The sequence below is a fragment of the Coregonus clupeaformis genome, chromosome 23 (genome assembly GCF_020615455.1).
Source record: "Coregonus clupeaformis isolate EN_2021a chromosome 23, ASM2061545v1, whole genome shotgun sequence".
Taxonomy (NCBI): Eukaryota; Metazoa; Chordata; class Actinopteri; order Salmoniformes; family Salmonidae; genus Coregonus; species Coregonus clupeaformis.
Genome location: NC_059214.1, coordinates 38132408 through 38150261, shown reverse-complemented (window position 1 = coordinate 38150261; position 17854 = coordinate 38132408). Strand labels below are relative to the sequence as shown.

The 17854-nt window shown below is 46.4% G+C and overlaps 1 protein-coding gene across 5 annotated transcripts in view; it reads left to right on the top strand.

Moving 5' to 3' along the window:
* Window positions 1-17854, top strand: part of LOC121536993 (microtubule-associated protein 2) — a 150845-nt gene that overhangs the window by 52117 nt on the left and 80874 nt on the right. For all 5 annotated transcript variants that reach the window (XM_041844696.2, XM_041844695.2, XM_041844697.2 and 2 more), the window contains exon 3: window positions 6663-6801. The gene's annotated coding sequence lies outside the window, so the exon portion shown is untranslated. The remainder of the gene's footprint in view (window positions 1-6662; window positions 6802-17854) is intronic.

Below are 17854 nucleotides of genomic sequence, written 5' to 3'. Positions count from 1 at the left end.
GGGCCTGTACCACGGCTAACAGCTCCCTGTCCCCTACGTCATAATTTCGCTCCGCCGGACTGAGCTTTTGGAATAAAAAGCACAGGGGCGGAGTTTAGGTGGCGTGCCGGACCGTCGAAGCACGGCCCCTATACCGGCCTCTGACGCGTCCACCTCTACCTGAAATGGTAAAGCGGGATCCGGATGCGCCAGCACCGGAGCCGAAGTAAACAGGTCCTTCAGTCTCCCAAAAGCCCTGTCCGCCTCGGCTGACCACTGCAAACGCACCGGACCCCCCTTCAAAAGAGACGTTATGGGAGCTGCCACCTGTCCAAAACCCCGGATAAACCTCCGGTAGTAATTTGCAAACCCCAAAAACTGCTGCACCTCTTTAACAGTGGTTGGAGTCTGCCAATTACGCACGGCTGACACCCGGTCAACTTCCATCTTCACCCCTGACGCAGACAACTGATAACCCAAAAAGGAGATCGACTCCTGGAAGAACAGACATTTCTCTGCCTTGACATACAGGTCGTGCTCCAACAGCCTCCTCAACACTCGGCACACCAGGGCCACATGCTCGACTCGGGTAGACGAGTACACAAGAATGTCATCTATGTACACGACCACCCCCTGCCCCTGCATGTCCCTGAAGATCTCATCCACGAATGATTGGAAAACTGAAGGAGCGTTCATCAACCCGTATGGCATGACAAGATACTCGTAATGACCCGAGGTGGTACTAAACGCTGTCTTCCATTCATCGCCCTCTCTAATGCGTACCAAGTTGTAAGCGCTCCTGAGATCTAATTTTGTGAAGAAACGCGCCCGCGCAATGACTCCGTCATGGTCGCAATCAGAGGAAGTGGATAACTGTACTTCACCGTGATCTGATTGAGACTACGGTAATCAATGCACGGGCGTAACCCTCCATCCTTCTTCTTCACAAAAAGAAACTCGAGGACGCAGGGGAAGTGGATGGCCGTATGTATCCTTGTCTCAGAGATTTGTCTATGTAAGTCTCCATAGCTCTCTTCTCCTCTTGAGACAGAGGATACACATGGCTCCGTGGGAGCGCAGCTCCTGCCTGGAGGTCTATCGCACAATCTCCCTGCCTATGAGGAGGTAACTGCGTCGCCCTCGACATACTGAACACAATAGCCAAATCCTCATACTCGGGGGGAATGTGCAATGCGGGCACCTGGTTTGGACTCTCCACCGAGGTAGCCCCCACGGAAACACCTAAACATCGCCCCACACACTGGGCAGACCATTCCATCAGAGCCCTCTCCTGCCACGAAATAGATGGATTATGGATACTCAACCAGGGCATTCCCAGCACCACCGGATACGCAGGAGAGTCGATCAGATATAGTTGGATAATCTCCTCATGACCCCCCCCTGCGTACACATCCTAAGTGGTGCTGTGACTTCCCTGATCAAGCCCGATCCCAACGGACGGCTATCTAGGGCATGAACGGGAATGGGACGTCAACAGGAAGAAGGGGAATCCCTAATTCTGAACAAAATTTTCTATCAACAAAATTCCCAGCCGCGCCTGAATCTACTAGCGCCTTATGCTGGGAATGAGGTGCAACCTGTGGAAATAGCACAGGTATACAGAAGTGCGCAACAGAGAGCTCTGGGTAAGTGGGGGCGCCTACTCACCTGGAAGGACTCCCCAGTGCGGAGCCTGCCGTCTTCTCCCCTAGGAGACCCTCCCCAGCACCTAGCCGCGGTGTGTCCTCCACGGCCACAGTTGGTGCAGGGGACGGCCCCCCTCGTGCTCCGACCCCTCCTCTCTCTAGCGCCAGCACCCCCGAGCTCCATAGGGCTCGGCTCGGAGGTGCTGGAGGATGGAATGGACGGACCCCCCTCGGAACGTCCGCGGGTAGCCAGCAGGGTGTCCAGCCTGATGGACATGTCCACTAACTGATCGAAAGTGAGGCTGGTATCCCTGCAGGCCAGCTCCCGACGGACGTCCTCTCGTAGACTACAGCGGTAGTGATCGATGAGGGCCCGCTCATTCCACCCTGCATCCGCCGCTAGAGTTCGGAATTCTAAAGCGAACTCCTGGGCGCTCCTCCTCCCCTGCCAGAGGTAGAATAGACGCTCTCCCGCCGCTTTCCCCTCAGGTGGATGGTCAAACACAGCCCTGAAGCGGCGGGAGAACTCTGAGTAGGTGATAGTGGAGGCGTCTATTCTCCTCCACTCGGCGTTGGCCCATTCCAACGCCTTGCCGGTGAGACAGGAGATGAGGGCAGACACACTCTCGTGTCCCGAGGGCGCCGGGTGTACGGTGGCCAGGTATAGCTCCAACTGTAGAAGGAAGCCCTGACACCCGGCAGCGGTCCCATCATATGCCCTCGGGAGCGAGAGCCGAATTCCCCTGGGTTCCGGAGCTTGTATGGGCTGACTGGCCGATGGTGATGGCACGGAAGGTGGAGGGGTGTGTGTCCCTCTGGGCTCCCAGCGTTGAAGCGTGTTGATCACGTCCTGAAGGGCGGTCCCGATACGTAGGATCTGGTCGTTCTGCTCGCGGACCCGCTCCTCCAGAGACTCAGGTGCTGCTGCGGCTCCTGCTGATTCCATCTTTGGTGTGTGATTCTGTCAGTGGGTGCTGTAGGTGGGTGTGGTGCAGGAATCAGGCGCAGGACGCAGAAACTTAGTCCAAAAGACTTTAGTGAACAATCACTTAGAACACGAGGCAAAAAGCCCGGAGGCGAGTAAATACGCACACAGGCGTAAAACAAAATGCGCACTAACATGTGCGAGAACCCTCTCCAAACAGAGGAGGAAACAACGAAGCACAGACAACCAACAGTAGCGCAATCACACACAACACCTGACAAACACAACGAGAACTTATAGGACAATAATGAACGCTAAACGATAACAGGTGTACAACATCAAGACAAAACCAAACAAACATCGAAACATACAACGGTGGCAGCTAGTACTCCGGAGACGACGACCGCCGAAGCCTGCCCGAGCAAGGAAGAGAGGCAGCCTCGGCCGAAACCGTGACACTAAGGCAACATCATTTCTAGAGTCATCCTCCAAGGAGTCTGGCTGTGCAAACAAGCTTTCTTTTGCAATTCAAAGGCAGTGAAAGATCAATTCCTCTTTTCTTCTTTGGGAGAAACAGAGGGATAGAGAGAGAGGAGAGGGGAAAAGAGAGATTGGAGAGAGAAGAGAGAGAGGAAGTGTGTGAGAGAGAAAGAGAGAGAGAGATACATTGTATATTCATGAGATTTCCTGTTTAAAAATAATGCAAGTTCATCTTAACAATCATCTTCCCTGTGGCCTGGCAGGTGGCTGCGGTCTTGGCAGGAAAGGCAGTGTGTGTGCGTGATCATTATGGTTGAGATTAAGGCAGTGGTGGATAGGACCTTCATGTTAGGGAAGGAGGACAATGTTTTCAGGCACTGTCCCCTGTCTGGTTAGAAATTGTAACAGTGACCGAAAGTCACTCCTATTCTCTTCCAATACATTTTACATTTTACATTTTAGTCATTTAGCAGACGCTATTATCCAGAGTGACTTATAGGAGCAATTAGGAGTAAGTGACTTGCTCAAGGGCATATTGACAGATTTTTACCTAGTCGGCTTGGGAATTCGAACCAGCGACCTTTCGGTTACTGGCCCAACGCTCTTAACCGCTAGGCTACCTGCCGCCAATAGAAACTGTAGCTACCCCACCACGTCCACTTCCACCACCACCACCACCACCACAACCATTAACCCCCACCAGTTCCACTGTCATAGAGTCGAGATGAGGTGGGGTGAGCACAGGAAAGGCAGGGCAGGCTCTTTAAAGGCACTTAAAGGCTATCCCTACAGGCACCGTCTGGTTAGAAACTGTGCCCCACTACTTCCACTATCCTCCATCACCACCACTTCTACTACCCGTGGGAGGCCACACTGTCCTGGGCATAGCAGCAGGGTGAGTGTGCCCTTGTCATGGAGTTAAAGATTCAGCAGAGATGAGGTAGGTAGTACAAGAAGTGCAGACCCTGCCATCCCTTGTGACCTTTTGACCTTGATTGTGCACCTGGAGTAGGAGCAGGAGCATAAACAGTCCCTGCATCATTACCTTTACCTTTTAAATACTACATTAACACAGTCAAGTATGAGATGTTACAATAGTTGTCCCCACTGTATAAACTACTCTACCTACAGTACTGAAGCATGTATTGGCAGCTGCTCATATGAAAGCCTGAAACACACATCTTCATTAAATACAAATGGAAACGTATATAGTTTAAGTAGGGTGTATGATCTCTCTGGTTGCAAGCGAGGAGGAGTGTGTGAGGGAAACACATGTCGCCTGGCGCGTGAAGACCTGGCGAACAGCGTGACTGTGAGTCTGTCCTCAGAGTAGCATATGTAAGATCACTGCAGTAGAGAAAGAGGATGAGACAACAGTTTACAGGGTGATGCTGGGTGCATGTTAACAACCATCTGCCTTATTCCTACTGCAAAAGAGATGAGCCAAATTTACATTACATTACATTTTAGTCATTTAGCAGACGCTCTTATCCAGAGCAACTTACAGTTAGTGCATACATTTTTTTTTTTCATACCCCCTGTGGGAATCGAACCCACAGACAGAGAGGGTTCTGGGTAAAGAGCATATGTAGGCACACACCATTATAGTTCAGATGATTTAACTTCAGATACCCACTTATTGTACTGTACATGGATTAGTGTCACCATCTACTTGTGTTGGTGTCTGTCTGCTTCCTTCACCGGTACTGTGTTGCTGCAGGCACGGTCTCCAGAGCTTCATGCTGTCTTGTGTTCTCCCTATTGTGTGTGTGTACGAGTGTGTGTGCGTTCCTACCTGTGTGTGTGTGTGACTGTGTGTGTGTGTGTGTGTGGTTGGGTGTGGGTGTGTGTGAATCAGTTACCTACTGTCTATCTTTCCCTGCATAAGCTGGTTGGTATTAACAAGACACTACAGACCCAACAGATCCACAGATGACGCAATCTCTATTGCACTCCACACTGCCCTCTCCTACCTGAACAAGAGGAACACCTATGTGAGAATGCTGTTCATTGACTACAGCTCAGCGTTCAACACCATAGTGCCCACAAAGTTCATCACTAAGCTAAGAACCCTGGGACTGAACACCTTCCTCTGCAACTGGTTCCTGGACTTCCTGACTGGATGCCCCCAGGTGGTGAGGGTAGGCAACAACACATCTGCCATGCTGATCCTCAACACGGGGTCCCCTCAGGGGTGCTTGATTAGTTCCCTCCTGTACTCCCTGTTCACTCACGACTACACACCATCATTCATTTTGCTGATGACACGACGGTGGTAGGCCTGATCACTGACGACGATGAGACAGCCTATAGGGAAGAAGTCAGAGACCTGGCAGTGTGTTGCCAGGACAACAACCTCTACCTCAACGTCAGCAAGACAAAGGAGCTGAACGTGGACTACAGGAAACGGAGGGCCGAGCACGCCCCCATTCAAATCGACGGGGCTGTAGTGGAGCGGATCGAGAGCTTCAAGTTCCTCAGTCTCCACATCACTAAAGATCTATCATGGTCCACACACACCAACACAGTTGTGAAGAATGCATGACAACGCCTCTTCCCCCTGAGCAGGCTGAAAGAATTTGGCATGGGCCCTCTGATCGTCAAAAACATATTGACTGGCTGCATCACTGCTTGGTATGGCAACTGCTTGGCATCCGACCGCAAGACGCTACAGAGGGTAGAGCGCACGGCCCAGTACATCACTGGGGCCGAGCTCCCTGCCATCCAGGACCTCTATACCAGGTGGTGTCAGAGGGAGGGCTGTAAAAATAGTCAAAGAGTCCAGCCATCCAAGTCATAAACTGTTTTCTCTGCTACCGCATGGCAAGCGGTACCGAAGCACCAATTCTGGAACCAACAGGACCCTGAACAGCTTCTACCACCAAGCCATAAGATTACTAAATAGCTACCCGGACTATCTGCATTGACCCTTTTTGCACAAACTTTTATTTTACTCATCACATACACTGCTGCTACTGTTTATTATCTATCCTATTGCCTAGTCACTTTATTCCTAGTTATATGTAGATACTGTATCTACCTCAATTACCTCGTACCCCTGCACATCGACTCGGTACTGGTACCCCGTGTATATAGCCAAATTATAATTATTCATTGTGCATTTATTATTACATGTTATTACTTTTCTGTTATTTCTCTATTTTTTTTCTCTGTGCATTGTTGGGAAGGGCCCGTAAGTAAGCATTTCACTGTTAGTCTACACCTGTTGTTTACGAAGCAAGTGACAAATACAATTTAATTTGACTACAATACCAGACAACAACCCACACAACACAAGACAACACAACATGCCACCAGGGAACTGGGCTGGCTGAAGTAACAGTAACTTTAGTACATGTTCAAATTAAATGTTTCTTTCTTTCTAACTTCGGGGAGGGAAATGGATTACATCTCTTGCCAAGATATTAAATAAACAAACACAAGGTTTTTGGACTGTGCTCAATAAGGGGAAATCTTTTGGATGAGAACCTTGTTCGCTCTCTCTCTCCCTCTTTCTCTGTGTTTGTATGTACACACTTGAATGTCTATACAGTGCCTGAATGTGTATGTCCATGTACCGTAGTATATTAGTCTCAGTCTAAGTAAACGTATCCACCCTTTCTCCTTTCCAGGTGTGAATAGGAAGTTGTCCCTTGATATTGTGTCTTTCCTTGGTCATCTCTGTCCTGTCCCGTACTGTACTTCTGACGATAGAGGACGTGTCTGCACCGACCTTGACCCATCACCGGGAGTCCCACACCGCCTTTCCAGGTAAACCAAGCCTCACACTGCTGATCAATGATGTCCCATCGATGTGATTGTGATTAGCCTTTTTCCACTGTCTCTAATTGAGGGAGAGAGAGGAAAATAGTGAAAACACAAATAAAAATGTAACTGCGAACAGCAATGAACGGGGTTCACAGGATGACAGAAAGGACGCAAGATCAGTTGGATAACAAAGCAAGCACTCTATCATCTTCCTTTATGTGCAATCAGTGAAAGCAATACCATGTTTATTTCTCAATACCACAACGATGACGCTGACGCAAGTGAAGTTTAGACTAGTGCTGGAGGTTGGTTATCTTTGAATGCAGCAGGTAATCATTCATAAAGTCATTACTTAATGTAATGAGTTTATTTACCAATTCTGGGGTCAATTTGACTAATGAATTCTGGGACTTTATTTTGTTAAAATCTATTTGTGCAAATAATTTATATCTCAGTTGGTACACTCCACATTAGCATTCCAAAATAAGTTGGTACACTCCACATTAGCATTCCAAAATACTTCAATACACTTTCACAGCTGTAATACGCAAGTGGCATGGACTTCTGGTTTCTAATTTTCCTGTATAAAATATCCACTTTTCACTACGTTCAGACCACATAATAGGGCAACAATATGTGATTATACGGATATAATAATCACGATATTTCACATTGTTCGTCTGCATAATTTTAATCTAACATTAATTTGCACGAGACAAAGTCCACTTGATCAATATTTATTGCTCTTTTATCAAATGGTGACACTGGTGCCAATGAGATCTATAGTGCCACCAACTGGTCTGGTGCAGCCATCTAAGGTTGCAGTGACTTTATATTCACACAGCTTCTAAGGACATATACACAAAGTTTAATTACCAAATTTCATGGCCCAATGTTCATCGGTTCTGTTGTTATAGTCCTGGTGTGATATGGTGCCATCTAGTGGTGTAGCGTGTCCGACTTTGAATGCACCAACTAATCATTCTCAAATTCATTAGAAGCTAATTCATTGAGTCTATATACAGTGGGGAAAAAAGTATTTAGTCAGCCACCAATTGTGCATGTTCTCCCACTTAAAAAGATGAGAGAGACCTGTAATTTTCATCATAGGTACATGTCAACTATGACAAACAAATTGAGAATTTTTTTCTCTCCAGAAAATCACATTGTATGATTTTTAATGAATTTATTTGCAAATTATGGTGGAAAATAAGTATTTGGTCACCTACAAACAAGCAAGATTTCTGTCTCTCACAGACCTGTAACTTCTTCTTTAAGAGGCTCCTCTGTCCTCCACTCGTTACCTGTATTAATGGCACCTGTTTGAACTTGTTATCAGTATAAAAGACACCTGTCCACAACCTCAAACAGTCACACTCCAAACTCCACTATGGCCAAGACCAAAGAGCTGTCAAAGGACACCAGAAACAAAATTATAGACATGCACCAGGCTGGGAAGACTGAATCTGCAATAGGTAAGCAGCTTGGTTTGAAGAAATCAACTGTGGGAGCAATTATTAGGAAATGGAAGACATACAAGACCACTGATAATCTCCCTCGATCTGGGGCTCCACGCAAGATCTCACCCCGTGGGGTCAAAATGATCACAAGAACGGTGAGCAAAAATCCCAGAACCACACGGGGGGACCTAGTGAATGACCTGCAGAGAGCTGGGACCAAAGTAACAAAGCCTACCATCAGTAACACATTACGCCGCCAGGGACTCAAATCCTGCAGTGCCAGACGTGTCCCCCCTGCTTAAGCCAGTACATGTCCAGGCCCGTCTGAAGTTTGCTAGAGTGCATTTGGATGATCCAGAAGAGGATTGGGAGAATGTCAGATGAAACCAAAATAGAACTTTTTGGTAAAAACTCAACTCGTCGTGTTTGGAGGACAAAGAATGCTGAGTTGCATCCAAAGAACACCATACCTACTGTGAAGCATGGGGGTGGAAACATCATGCTTTGGGGCTGTTTTTCTGCAAAGGGACCAGGACGACTGATCCATGTAAAGGAAAGAATGAATGGGGCCAAGTATCGTGAGATTTTGAGTGAAAACCTCTTTCCATCAGCAAGGGCATTGAAGATGAAACGTGGCTGGGTCTTTCAGCATGACAATGATCCCAAACACACCGCCCGGGCAACGAAGGAGTGGCTTCGTAAGAAGCATTTCAAGGTCCTGGAGTGGCCTAGCCAGTCTCCAGATCTCAACCCCATAGAAAATCTTTGGAGGGAGTTGAAAGTCTGTGTTGCCCAGCGACAGCCCCAAAACATCACTGCTCTAGAGGAGATCTGCATGGAGGACTGGGCCAAAATACCAGCAACAGTGTGTGAAAACCTTGTGAAGACTTACAGAAAACGTTTGACCTGTGTCATTGCCAACAAAGGGTATATAACAAAGTATTGAGAAACTTTTGTTATTGACCAAATACTTATTTTCCACCATAATTTGCAAATAAATTCATTAAAAATCCTACAATGTGATTTTCAGGATTTTTTTTTCTCATTTTGTCTGTCATAGTTGACGTGTACCTATGATGAAAATTACAGGCCTCTCTCATCTTTTTAAGTGGGAGAACTTGCACAATTGGTGGCTGACTAAATACTTTTTTTCCCCACTGTACCAAATCTGTAGTCAATCTGACTTATGGTTCATGAGAAGAAGATTTTTTAGTATTAGCATATGTGCTAACATGCATCTATATGTACATATGGTTCATGAGGAGAAGATGACTTACAGAAAGCATTCACACCCCTTTCCACACTTGTTGTGTTACAAGGTGGGATTAAAATTGATTTAATTGTCTTATTTTTTGTTTCAACGATCTACACCAATTACTCTTGCAAAGTGGAAGAAAAATGTTAACATTTGTCAAATATTTATGAAAAATAAAACACTCATATATCTTGATTAGATAAGTATTCAACCCCCCTGAGTCAATACATGTTAGAATCAACTTTGGCAGCGATTACAGCTGTGAGTCTTTCTGGGTAAGTCTCTAAGAGCTTTGCATACCTGGATTGTACAATATTTGCAAGCTCTGTCAACTTGTTTGTTGATCATTCCTAAACAGTCATTTTCACATCTTGCCATAGATTTTCAAGTCAGTGGATATTTGGTCTTGTGTTTTAGGTTATTGCGCTGCTGAAAAGTGAATGTATCTCCCAGTGTCTGTTGGAAAGCAGACTGAACCAGGTTTTCCTCTAGGATTTTGCCTGTGCTTAGCTCTATTCCATTTATTTTTATCCCCAAAAAAAATCCCTAGTCCTTGCCAATTACAAGCATACCCAGAACATGATTGTCACGATCGTTGACACATGATGAAGCGGACCAAGGCGCAGCGTTGAAGGTGAACATATTATTTATTTAGAATGATCACACGATCAAAACAACAACGATAACGTGACGTCTACGGTATAACACAAACCAAATCAGAACAAGAAACCACAAACACAAACTGAAAGACAGACAGTTAAATATGGCTCCCAATCAGAGACAACCAGCTGACACTCGTTGCCTCTGATTGGGAGTCACTCAGGCCAACATAGAAATACCAACATAGAATTACACACCCTGGCTCAACATAACAGTGTCCCCAGAGCCAGGGCGTGACAGTACCCCCTAAGGCGCGGACTCCGACCGCGCCAACTAAATACCACAGGGGAGGGACCGGGTGGGCACTCCGCCTTGGCGGCGGATCCGGCTCGGGCCTGATCCCCACTCCTCTCCAACCCCCCAAAGTACCCCCTGGTCCGGGTCTGGCCCCGCTGGCCGGAGCTGGACTGCACACTGATGGAGCGGATTGCTCTAGCTCCGGCGTAACGCATCTGACCGGTGCCGGACCAGGCACCAGTGGAACAGGCACGGGCCGTGCCGACCGGACGACGCACACCACTGGCTTGGTGTGGGGAACAGGCACGGGCCGTGCTGGACTGACGACGCACACCACTGGCTTGGTGTGGGGAGCAGGAGCGGACCGGACAGGGCTGACGAAACGCACCACTGACTTGGTGCGGGAGCAGGCCGGGCCGAAGCTGGTGACACGCACCGTAGACTTGGTGCGGGGAGCAGGAACGGGCCGAGCCGGGCTGACGAAACGCACCACAGACTTGGTGCGGGGAGCAGGAATGGGCCGGACTGGGCTGGCGACGCGCACCACAGACTTGGTGCGGAGAGCAGGAACGGGCCGGACAGGGCTGACGCAAACGCACCACAGACTTGGTGCGGGGAGCAGGAATGGGCCGGACTGGGCTGGCGACGCGCACCACAGACTTGGTGCGAGTGGCAGGAACAGGCCGGACCGTACTGGGAACACACACCACTGGCCCTACGTGGGGATCAGGAACAGGCCGGACCGGACTGGCAACACACGCCAGTACCTCTCGCCGTGCCTCTACATCTTCCACCCCCTCTTCGACCAGTGGCCCCCGTAACCTGGCGGCCTCCTCTGCCAATCCGCTGGGCCGCTCTGCCGCGGTCTCCTGCTGGCCCGTCGTCCACGGCGTTAGCCCCCCCCTAAAAAATGTCTGGGCGTCTCCCCTACCCGTGGACCAGGTCTCCATGTCCCTCGCCAGCCTTTCGACCTTCTGCCACAAGGTCAAGCCCTTCTCTTCCTCACTCGGCTTGACCCAGTCGAGGAGGCGAAGGAGATCTGTTAGGGATCTCCCTGGCGATGGCTCATGGACACGCTGCTTGGTCACATCTTGGTGGTTTCTTCTGTCACGATCGTTGACACATGATGAAGCGGACCAAGGCGCAGCGTTGAAGGTGAACATATTATTTATTTAGAATGATCACACGATCAAAACGATAACGTGACGTCTACGGTATAACACAAACCAAATCAGAACAAGAAACCACAAACACAAACTGAAAGACAGACAGTTAAATATGGCTCCCAATCAGAGACAACCAGCTGACACTCGTTGCCTCTGATTGGGAGTCACTCAGGCCAACATAGAAATACCAACATAGAATTACACACCCTGGCTCAACATAACAGTGTCCCCAGAGCCAGGGCGTGACAATGATGCAGCCACCACCATGCTTGAAAATATGAAGAGTGGTACTCAGTGTTGTGTTGTGTTGGATTTGACCCAAGCATAACACTTTGTATTCAGGACATAAAGTTAATTTCTTTGCCACATCTTTAGCAGTTTTAATTTAGTGCCTTATTGCAAACAGGATGCATGTTTTGTAATATTTTTATTCTGTACAGGCTTCCTTCTTTTCACTCTGTCATTTAGGTTATTGTTGTGGAGTAACTACAAGGTTGTTGATCCATCCTCAGTTTTCTCCTATCACAACCATTTAGCTCTGTAACTGTTTTAAAGTCACCAATGGCCTCATGGTGAAATCCCTGAGCGGCTTCCTTCCTCTCCGGTAACTGAGTTAGGAAGGACGCCTGTATCAAATCAAATCAAATTTTATTGGCCACATGCGCCGAATACAACAGGTGCAGACATTACAGTGAAATGCTCACTTACAGCCCTTAACCAACAGTGCATTTATTTTAAATACAAAAGTAGAATAAAACAACAAAAGTGTTGAGAAAAAAAGAGCAAGTAAAATAAAATAACAGTAGGGAGGCTATATACAGGGGGGTACCGGTGCAGAGTCAATGTGCGGGGGCACCGGCTAGTTGAGGTAGTTGAAGTAATATGTACAGTGGGGAGAACAAGTATTTGATACACTGCCGATTTTGCAGGTTTTCCTACTTACAAAGCATGTAGAGGTCTGTAATTTTTATCATAGGTACACTTCGACTCTGAGAGACGGAATCTAAAAAAAAAATCCAGAAAATCACATTGTATGATTTTTAAGTAATTAATTTGCATTTTATTGCATGACATAAGTATTTGATCACCTACCAACCAGTAAGAATTCCAGCTCTCACAGACCTGCTAGTTTTTCTTTAAGAAGCCCTCCTGTTCTCCACTCATTACCTGTATTAACTGCACCTGTTTGAACTCGTTACCTGTATAAAAGACACCTGTCCACACACTCAATCAAACAGACTCCAACCTCTCCACAATGGCCAAGACCAGAGAGCTGTGTAAGGACATCAGGGATAAAATTGTAGACCTGCACAAGGCTGGGATGGGCTACAGGACAATAGGCAAGCAGCTTGGTGAGAAGGCAACAACTGTTGGCGCAATTATTAGAAAATGGAAGAAGTTCAAGATGACGGTCAATCACCTTCGGTCTGGGGCTCCATGCAAGATCTCACCTCGTGGGGCATCAATGATCAGGAGGAAGGTGAGGGATCAGCCCAGAACTACACGGCAGGACCTGGTCAATGACCTGAAGAGAGCTGGGACCACAGTCTCAAAGAAAACCATTAGTAACACACTACGCCGTCATGGATTAAAATCCTGCAGTGCACGCAAGGTCCCCCTGTTCAAGCCAGCGCATGTCCAGGCCCGTCTGAAGTTTGCCAATGATCATTTGGATGATCCAGAGGAGGAATGGGAGAAGGTCATGTGGTCTGATGAGACAAAAATAGAGCTTTTTGGTCTAAACTCCACTCGCCGTGTTTGGAGGAAGAAGAAGGATGAGTACAACCCCAAGAACACCATCCCAACCGTGAAGCATGGAGGTGGAAACATCATTCTTTGGGGATGCTTTTCTGCAAAGGGGACAGGATGACTGCACCGTATTGAGGGGAGGATGGATGGGGCCATGTATCGCGAGATCTTGGCCAACAACCTCCTTCCCTCAGTAAGAGCATTGAAGATGGGTCGTGGCTGGGTCTTCCAGCATGACAACGACCCGAAACACACAGCCAGGGCAACTAAGGAGTGGCTCCGTAAGAAGCATCTCAAGGTCCTGGAGTGGCCTAGCCAGTCTCCAGACCTGAACCCAATAGAAAATCTTTGGAGGGAGCTGAAAGTCCGTATTGCCCAGCGACAGCCCCAAAACCTGAAGGATCTGGAGAAGGTCTGTATGGAGGAGTGGGCCAAAATCCCTGCTGCAGTGTGTGCAAACCTGGTCAAGACCTACAGGAAATGTATGATCTCTGTAATTGCAAACAAAGGTTTCTGTACCAAATATTAAGTTCTGCTTTTCTGATGTATCAAATACTTATGTCATGCAATAAAATGCAAATGAATTACTTAAAAATCATACAATGTGATTTTCTGGATTATTGTTTTAGATTCCGTCTCTCACAGTTGAAGTGTACCTATGATAAAAATTACAGACCTCTACATGCTTTGTAAGTAGGAAAACCTGCAAAATCGGCAGTGTATCAAATACTTGTTCTCCCCACTGTACATGTGGGTAGATGCAGTCTTTGTAGTGACTGGGTGTATTGATACACTCTCCAAAGTGTAATTAATAACTACCATCTTTGTGGTTGAATCTGTGTTTGAAATTCACTGCTCATGACAGATAATTGTATGTGTGGGGTACAGAGAAATTTTTTTATTTTATTTCACCTTTATTTAACCAGGTAAGCCAGTTGAGAACAAGTTCTCATTTACAACTGCGACCTGGCCAAGATAAAGCAAAGCAGTTCGATAAAAACATCAACACAGAGTTACATATGGGGTAAAAAAAACATAAGGTCATAAAATACAACAGAAAATATATATACAGTGTGTGCAAATGTAGCAAGTTATGGAGGTAAGGCAATAAATAGGCTATAGTGCAAAATAATTACAATTAGTATTAACACTGGAATGCTAGATGTGCAAGAGATTATGTGCAAATAGAGATACTGGGGTGCAAAATAGCAAAATATATAACAATATAGGGATGAGGTAGTTGGGTGGGCTAATTTCAGATGGGCTGTGTACATGTGCAGTGATCGGTAAGGTGCTCTGATGCTTAAAGTTAGTGAGGGAGATAAGAGTCTCCAGCTTCAGAGATTTTTGCAATTCGTTCCAGTCATTGGCAGCAGAGAACTGGAAGGAATGGCGGCCAAAGGAGGTGTTGGCTTTGGGAATGACCAGTGATGAGGTAGCATCTGTCCCTCTCCCCTCTTCCTCTCTCCTCTCCCACTTGTGGTGGATATCAAGTGAACTGGAGCAGTGCACGCAATTAGTTCTACACAGGGGCGCAACTTTCACTGTCCCCCCCCCCAGTTTTATGATTGGAATGTGATACAAAATGAGGCAGCGTTGTGCTTTAGGACCATGCGGACGCCTCCGAGTGGTCGGGTAGGCTGTTTGGATAAAACGTCTAAAACCAAAGTTGCGCCCCTGGTTCTTCACTTCTGGTTTCTATTAGTTTACAATTCTAAACTTTGTGAAAAGGGAATGGAACAATATAAAATAAGGAACATGGTGTTCTCTTGCCCTTTTCCACATTTTGTTGTTTTACAGCCTGAATTTAAAATTGATTAAATTGAGGTTGTGTCACTGGCCTACACACAATACCCCGTAATGTCAAAGTGGAATTATAGTATGTTTGGAGACATTTTTACAAATTAATAAAAAATTAAAAGCTGAAATGTTTTGAGTCAATAAGTATTCAACCCATTTTATGGCAAGCCTAAATAAGTTCAGGAATAACAATTTGCTTAACAAGTCACATAATAAGTTACATGGACTCACTCTTTGTGCAATAATAGTGTTTAACATGATTTTCTAATGACTACCTCATCTCTGTACCCCACACAAACAATTATCTGTAAGGTCCCCCAGTCGAGTAGTGAATTTCAAACACAGATTCAACCACAAAGACCAGGGAGGTTTTCCAATGCCTCGCAAAGAAAGGCACCTATTGGTAGATGGGTACAAATTTAAAAAGCAGACATTGAATAATCCCTTTGAGCAAGTAATTACACGTCCTAACTCAGTTGCCGGAGAGGAAGGAAACTGTCCAGGCTCTGTCGTAGCCGGCCGCGACCGGGAGACCCATGGGGTGGCGCACAATTGGCCCAGCATCGTCCAGGGTAGGGGAGGGAATGGCCGGCAGGGATGTAGCTCAGTTGGTAGAGCATGGCGTTTTTCAACGCCAGGGTTGTGGGTTCGATTCCCACGGGGGGCCAGTATGAAAAAATAAATAAAAATAATAATAATAATAATGTATGCACTCACTAACTGTAAGTCGCTCTGGATAAGAGCGTCTGCTAAATGACTAAAATGTAAAAATGAATCCACTCAGGGATTTCACCAGGATTCCAATGGTGACTTTAACACAGTTACAGAGCTAAATGGCTTTGATAGGAGAAAACTGAGGATGGATCAACAACATTGTAGTTACTCCACAACACTAACCTAAATGACAGAGTGAAAAGAAGGAAGCCTGTACAGAATAAAAATATTCCAAAACATGCATCCTGTTTGCAAAAAGGCACTAAGTAATACTGCAAAAAATTTGGCAAAGCAATTAACTTTTTGTCCTAAATATAAAGTGTTATGTTTGGGGCAAATCCTATACAACACATTATTGAGTACCACTCTCCACATTTTCAAGCTGTCACGATCGTTGAGAGACGGATTAGACCAAGGCGCAGCGTGGAATGCATACATGTTGATTAAAACAATAAACACTGACAAAACAACAAAAGGCAACGAAACGTGACGTCGGCAGGCTATACACAAACAAGCCAAACACACCGAAACACAAACAAGATCCCACAACCCAGGCAGGAAAACTGGCTGCCTAAGTATGAGCCCCAATCAGAGACAACGAGCGACAGCTGCCTCTGATTGGGAACCACACCCGGCCAAACATAGAAATACAAAACATAGAGTATATAACATATAAACTCACGCCCTGACCAAACCAACTAAAGACAACAGGCCTCTCACGGCCAGGGCGTGACACAAGCATAGTGGTGGATGCGTCATGTTTTGGGTAAGGACTGGGGAGTTTTTCAGGATAAAAAATAAATGGAATGGAGCTAAGCACAGGTAAAATCCTAGAGGAAAACCTGGTTCAGTCTGCTTTCCACCAGACACTGGGAGATGAGAAGAAAAACTTCCAAAAGGACTATTTCGAGGTAAAAAGGACTTGGAGCAGTCAACAAAAAAAAGCAGACATTTATTTATTTTAGTTCACTTTAATCCATTGTACAGGATGCGAACAGGTGACTGAAATGTCGACGTCAAGCTGACGTCTTCCTCAGAGAGACCTGACCATTGCACATAGCTCCTAATTATAGCCTAGTGGCCCATTGAGACGCAACAATGTATACAATCATAATGATAATATGTTTAATGGTAAATGGCAAATTATAGCACAACATTATAAGAGAAATAGTGTGTCTTGTTAATCAATAGACCATGTCAAAATATACATAGGTGATATTTGGGTGTCTGTGAATCCGGAGACACAGAGACCCCAAAAATCAAGGTAACAACATAATAGAAACGAGGACAGTGAAAAATCATAATTTAGCCCCTTTGGATCCACAGTGTCTAAGGAGCACTGCCAGAATGCCTCTCTTTGTTTTAGTTTACATACAGTATCACCTCCTCTTGGTGAAATTATGATTTTTCACTGTCCTCGTTTCTATAATGTTGTTGCCTTGATTTTTGGGGTCTCTGTGTCTCCGGATTCACAGACACCCAAATATCACCTATGTATATTTTGACATGGTCTATTGGGAGGGCATAGGCCCACCCACTTGGGGGCCAGTCCCACCCACAGGGGACCCAGGCCCAACCAGTCAGAATTAGTTTTTCCCCACAAAAGGGCTTTATTACAGGCAGAAATACTCCTCAGGTTCATCAGCTGTCTGGGTGGCTGGTCTCAGATGTTCCCGCAGGTGAAGAAGCCAGATGTGGAGGTCCTGGGCTGGCGTGGTTACACGTGGTCTGCGTTTGTGAGGCCAGTTGGACGTACTGGCAAATTCTCTAAAACAACGTTGGAGGAGGTTTATGGAAGAGAAATTAACATGATATTTTCTGGCAGCAGCTCTGGTGGACATTCCTGCAGTCGGCATGCCAATTGCACACTCCCTCAAAACTTGAGACATCTGTGGCATTGTGTTGTCTGACAAAACTGCACATTTTAGAGTGGCCTTTTATTGTCCCCAGCAAAAGGTGCACCTGTGTAATGATCATGCTGTTTAATCAGGTTATTGATATGCCACACCTGTAAG